Source organism: Cynara cardunculus (genome assembly GCF_001531365.2).
Source record: "Cynara cardunculus var. scolymus isolate 2C chromosome LG 2, CcrdV1, whole genome shotgun sequence".
NCBI classification, from domain to species: domain Eukaryota; kingdom Viridiplantae; phylum Streptophyta; class Magnoliopsida; order Asterales; family Asteraceae; genus Cynara; species Cynara cardunculus.
The window spans coordinates 15,128,088-15,134,668 of record NC_037529.1 but is presented as its reverse complement, the minus strand read 5'-3'; the positions used below and the strand labels follow the sequence as shown (position 1 = coordinate 15,134,668).

Genomic DNA, 6,581 nt, shown 5'->3' with positions numbered 1-6,581 from the left:
ATCGATATATTTTTGTCAAATTTTTATGAAATCTTCAAACATATATTTTATTCAAAAATAAAAACATTATCACTTTCTCAAAATCACATAAAGCCATATTATAATATCGACTGAGATAAAGAAGAAAATGAAATATTAAAATCATGATGTATCTCGCTGCATTGCGCGAGTACGCTTCTAGTATTTAATAATATATGTCCTTTACGGTTTCCAATAAATTTCTACACTACACCCGAGTCTCCTTTATTTTGTGCCTATTTTCATATTAAAATTAGATGAAACAATATTAGGGTTTAAAGGAAGAAAAAAAAATGAATGAATGATCTCTTCAAAGAAGAAAATAACTTGTGGTCTGCGAGGGATTTTATAAACTGAAGGGAAACACTATATAATTTGTTTATATGACTTTAAATATATTCATTTTATTTTGTAACATATTTTACATATGACTTTGTCTTTATGCATAAAAATGTATAAGATTTATATACATGTTCAAAACCTTGTAGGATTCAATTATTCATAAGCTTTTGCATAGAAACAGTGTTTTGGTGAATCTTGTTTCCACTTGCAATTAGTGATTGTATTATATAAATGTTGAAATAACATACTTCATTTAGGAGGAAAACCAAAATGTAATATAAGTTATATATTTAAATTAAGTTATAACATTATCACTTAAAACAACTTATATGTTTACCATGTTATGCAAAGAATGCAATATAATGTTCATGTATGGCATTTAGACTTTTAACTATTAAGTTATAATATTATCACCTGAAACTAACATTTGAGAACTGGTTTTAAGGAACTCTGCACATTGACACTCAAGAATTACTATTTACAATGTAAATCGAAAATCTGAAGTATGTTTAGTACTATTTTGAAGCCATATTGCATAGTTTAAACGTTAATGGAAATTGTATGTGTGTCAAAACACGTATGAAAGTTATTGTATAAGTCTGTAACCAAACAAGTCAGAGTTAGCTTCCAACTCCTACATTTAATTGTGAAATAAATATGTGTTTAGAAGTTTTTGTGATCACCGAAATACATTACGGCATAGCACGTGTAGAACCTATTTGAAGGTCTGTTTGAATAATGGAGTCACGCTTGAAAGACAAAAGTGTTAAAAAACTTTTGTCACTTTAAGCCCAAAACAATACAGACTTATAATGTTGAAGTACACTTGAGATTCAGAAGCAAAGACTGAAAGTAGGACATGTAGAGACAGAGCTATTTTTCGAAACTTAAGTGCAGAGCCTCTGTATAGCTCTGTATGAAGCACAGAGGTAGTGTTACAGTGACGTAGCACTTGCAGGACCTTTGTCATGGTCTGTACCAAGAAGGGGAATTTCAACGTAGAACATGAACAGACGGAGCTCTTTCTTAACACTTAAGTGCAGAGCCTCTGTATAGTACTGTATGAAGCACGAAGGCAGTGTTAGAGTGACGGCATAGTATGTGCTTAACTTATGTGAAGGTCTTCATGAATTAGGGAAACATGAACGTAGCACCTGAAGCGACAGACCTCTTTCTCAGCATTTAAATGTAGAGCTTCTGTATGCCTCCGTATGAAGTACGGTGACATATTGATGGCGTAGCACATGCAGGCCCTCTCTCATGGTCTATATGAAGAACGAAATCAGGGTTGACAGTCTCAAAGGTAAACAAACTTCCTAGAGTGTCGACCAAGTATGGTGTAGAGTTGCAAGTGTGACGTACACTTCTAAAGTACGACTTGACTGTTGAAGATAGTGCATGAAGACAAAGAGCTCTTTCTCAACACTTAAGTGCAGAGCATCTGTGTAGCTCTGTATGAAGCACTGAAGCAGGGTTAGAGTGACCGCGTATCACGTGCAGGACCTTTGTGAAGTTCTGTATGAAGAAGTGAAGCCTCAATGTAGAACATGAATAGACAAAGCTCTTTCTCAGCACTTAAGTATATGAACCACGGAGCCTTGTTCAGTCTGACCGCGTACCAGTTGCAGAGCCTCTGTGAAGGTCTGTATGAAGAACCGAGTGAGGCTTGGGTCACACAAGGGGCAAGAAAATTTCAGAGTTTAGATTCGAACAGTGCAGAGTTGCACTTCGGAAGTCTCATTTAGAGTAAGCGGCAGGGCCTGAACGTAGTGCATGAAGAGAGTGAGCTCTTTCTCAACACTTACGTGCAGAGCCTTTGTGTAACTATGTCTAAATCAGGGAAGCAGGGTTAGACTGACGACCTACTACAAGCAAAACCTCTATTAAAGTCTGTATAAAGAAAGAAGTCAGGATTGACAGACACAACGGTGAATAAATTTTCTAAATGAAGACTCAGATAGTCCATAGTTACAAGTTTGAAGTCCACTTTAGAGTAATAGATCGAGGCTCAACGCAGTGTATGAAGAGACAGATCTGTTTTTAAACACTTAAATGCAAAGCCTCTGTAAAGCTCTGTATGCAGTACGGAGCCATGGTTAGATTGACAACGTACCACGTGTAGAACCTCTGGTGTTGTCTGTATGAAAAAGGGCAAGCAAAAGCGTAGTATATGAATAGATAGATGTCTTTCTTAACACTTATGTGCAGAGCCTCTGTGTTACCCATGCAAATAAGTTTAACATTAAATCCAAAACAAAAAGCTTATTTGAAGTTACATTCACCAATTAACAGATCATTGTAGAAAATAAAATTCAATCACCAAAACAATAACGAATACGAGAGACAATGTACTTGTACACCATAACCATGAATATTGCTTTTGAAGTGGAGGAATTGTTAACATTCTTGTAGCCACTATTTTTTGTTAAATTAGGAAAAAGGAAGAAAAACATAAGAAGTTCTCGATACTCCAACAGAAGTTAAAAATAAAGAAAACTCATATTTTAATTAAAAACATAATTCTAATTGAAGGCATAGGTTAAAAATGATCTCTGTTTTACATTAACTATTCAGAAAGTACAATAAAAGTGAAATGAAAGTACATTGATTGAAAGGTAAAAAAATGCTAAGACAAGAAGCTCTAGATGTTTTCAAGCCTCAAGAACCTCCTAAGAAGTTCTCAAACTCCAACAAATTACGGATTGATCTTAGAACAATTCTGCCTTCTTCTCTTGCTCCAGGAGTGGTATATCTGCTTCATGTAAGATTGTCTTTACGATAATTCACATAGAAAATGGCCTTTGTACATGATACACTTACCTCTTAACTAAAAGGTATGTCTGTCCTCGTGCTATGCAGAACCTCTGATCCTGATTCCCTGCTTCATACAGAAGTGCGCAGACGATCTGCCTGTACCAGGCAGTGGACCTGAAGTTGCTTCCATACTCATTACAGATCTGCTTTTCAACTGCCAAGAACCTCTTCGTTCGAAAACGGTTAAATACTTACAAGCAGATATAATTTTCATGAAAATGAAAATCAAACATTACAGTACTCTAAATGAGTTTAATATCAAATCCAACACAAATGATAATGAAAACGTGTATCATGACATATGCACCAATGCAGAAATAATTGTCCAAGAAAAAATTCAACCACCAACACAATACCAAACGGGAGTATCACTGAAATTGTTCATCAAAAAGAAGAATATTACTTCTCAACCTTAGGGATCTTTAATGTTTTTGTAGCCGATCCTTTTCCTTCCTGATCGACATCATACAAACTTTCAAAAAGCCGCTTCCTTTCAACTCTTTTGCTAAGCCTTCTCTCACACAACTTTTCTTCTGAATTCGGACTGTCTGCAGTGCTTTTATCAGCATCGGATGGTGTTGCATTCTCACCAGTATATGAAACAGCATCCTTGAAATTAAACAATCATTAGTTGTAGCATTTGAAACACTAATTGCTTGTAATTGTCTTTATAAATTACATTGAATATGGCACTTATAGTACCTTTAACTTCTCTTGGGAACTAAAATCTGTTGAATGTAGATTTACTGATTCTGATTCTGATTCAGCAGGCTGCAGAGTAAATGCTAAAATAATGTTAGAATAAAAAAGATTTTACACTAAGTTGGATAATATTTTTTGCAAACTGAAATCAACACCTGTTGAGAAGGACATCTCATCTCCAACTCACTCAAAATGGCATCATCATCTGTTAGCTTTGAAATGCCATAAATGAAACAGTTGTTCTTAATATTGTAGTCAGTTATATCAATTTTTATTGCAAACCTCCGATCAAACAAAACATCCAACTCATCTGGAAACATGTCTACATCACCACTCTAACAAAGAAAACAAACAATTGTTACATTAACATGTATTTGGAATACTAAAAACTAACCGTTCAAAAAGGATAAGAGCTTTAACCGTACCTTTTTAACTTTCTCATACAATTCTGTTGCCGTTTTGTTCAAAACCTTATTAGCTTCTCGATCAAACAATGTCAATGATACAATTCATGTATCATCTTGAACTCTCAAAGAGATTATGAACCTATATGATTATTGAGTATTAATGTGAGTGTGTAATAGTTAATGAGAAGCACGGTTATGTAATTGTTACTTACTTTGGCAACACTTCCGTCAGTTTACCTCTGCACCTATCAGTCGTACAATCAAAACTCTCCCTCTCTTCTTTCATACTAGAGTCATCATCCTTGTCACTAATAATGTACGTGGGTCGAACCTTGCGGTTACACCTTGTGCAACCCATGTAAAACCAAGGAACATCTTTTCTAAATGCTTTCACCGTTCCTAATACAATTAGTGATTTGGCCTGTATAAAGTACACTATGTTACACTAAAGTCCATTTACTCAATGTAAAGACACAATTTAAAATAATCATTACCTCAACAATCTCACTGATTTCAACAATATTTGCTCTACTGGTTCTGTCTAGAAAATCTTCACGATATGAATAGGACATTCCAGAGAGCATTGAAATCTGTTGTGACGATTTAGCTTCACCACTTTCCTGGTTCAAACTATTGAATCAGAGTATTAGTACACAAACAATGGATATGAGCGAAATATAAGATATATAACATAAATAAATAATAAATTAAGATTGCTCACCTTTTCTTAAAATCTTTAATTTCATCAATGTCTGAATTGATGAATAGCCTCGTACCATTGAATGAATTAGAAATAAATGGCCTTTTTGAAACAATCAAATGAAACAAGTTAACACAACATTCCTTGAAGAACTATACATGTAATGAATCAGACTAACCTCTGTAAATTTTCACCATTGCGAATTGAATAACAAGAACAACAATCCCCTACATAATTTGTAACTTGTATTTTAACTCCCCTACATAATTGTAGAAACATAATTATTCAATTCCTCAGCGAAAGCATCCCACAATGTAACTTGTATTTTAACTNTTAACTCCCCTACATAATTGTAGAAACATAATTATTCAATTCCTCAGCGAAAGCATCCCACAATGTAACTTGTATTTTAACTCCCCTACATAATTTGTAAGAAAAGAATTATATAGCTTCTGAAGATCATTGTAGTAAATTAAAGTGAAATACTTACCCCAAATCCTTCAACTCAAGTTGCATTCTTCTTTTGCCTTTTCCTTTGCTATCTAGAAGAGTCACCATAGTCTCACAAGCAATTACCTCCCCAATTACATCTATGTAATGATAAAAAAAGTTAACATGACAAGATCTAACTTCAATAAGTGTAAAGTATATAATTTATTTAAACAATACAATCAATGTGAAAGGATTTAATTTACTCACCAACTGCAGTATGTTCTGGGATACTTTTGGATTTAATGTTTTCAAATTTGACAAATGAAAATCCAAAAATGGAACCCTTAAAATCCCGGCAATTCGAAACAGAAGTCTTGTAATACAAATTTAACTTGTTTGTATTGTCGACTAACTTGTACTTCGTTGCATATCCAACAATTGTCGGATTCTTAATAAAAATTGCAGCCCCTTCTTGAAGTAAATTCCTAAACTTAGGAACCCATTTTTTGCAGGACATTTGCCTGTATTTTGGTGCCCTAAGAACATAAAAATGAAAAATTAATGAGCACTGATGATGTGAAGATCTTAGGCAGTTTAGAAAATCATTCAATATCATGATTTCATTACTAAAGTTCCAAAAAGATATAATAATTTACCTCTTCATCCATTAGTATCATTTCAATGGAGTATATTTCATCCGGATTTTTAAAAACCGGTTGCTTCCACAATCTCACAATTCGAACCTTGACAGTGAAATCATCCTTTTGTATGTGAAGATTGTTAATGAATGTAATGTTGTTTCCAGCCATTAATCTGTAGAAGAGAAACCATGTATTAATTAATTAAAATACTGAAGTAAGTTAACCAAAAAAAGCAATCATACCTTATAGAAGAAAAGCAATTCGTTTTGATTGTTCTTGTTTGACTTTGAGAAAAGTTGCCAATTTGAGTAGTGAGAAGTTCGGAAATTGAATCTTAATTTAAGCGCACATCCCACGATTGAAATTTCCAGATTTTATGGTGATCATAACTGACGATAACTCAAATTTTGAATTTATGAGTTTATGAAAATTCTGAAGTTGTGTACTCTGGCCACGTTCCAGTATGAACGTGTTGTACCTGATTTACGGCTTCAGTTATGTAATCTATCCACGTTCAAGTATGAA

General features: G+C 33.9%; 1 pseudogene; it reads right to left on the bottom strand.

Moving 5' to 3' along the window:
- Window positions 1-3,018: 3,018 nt before the first annotated feature.
- Window positions 3,019-6,224, bottom strand: LOC112505930 (annotated as a pseudogene).
- Window positions 6,225-6,581: the final 357 nt, after the last annotated feature.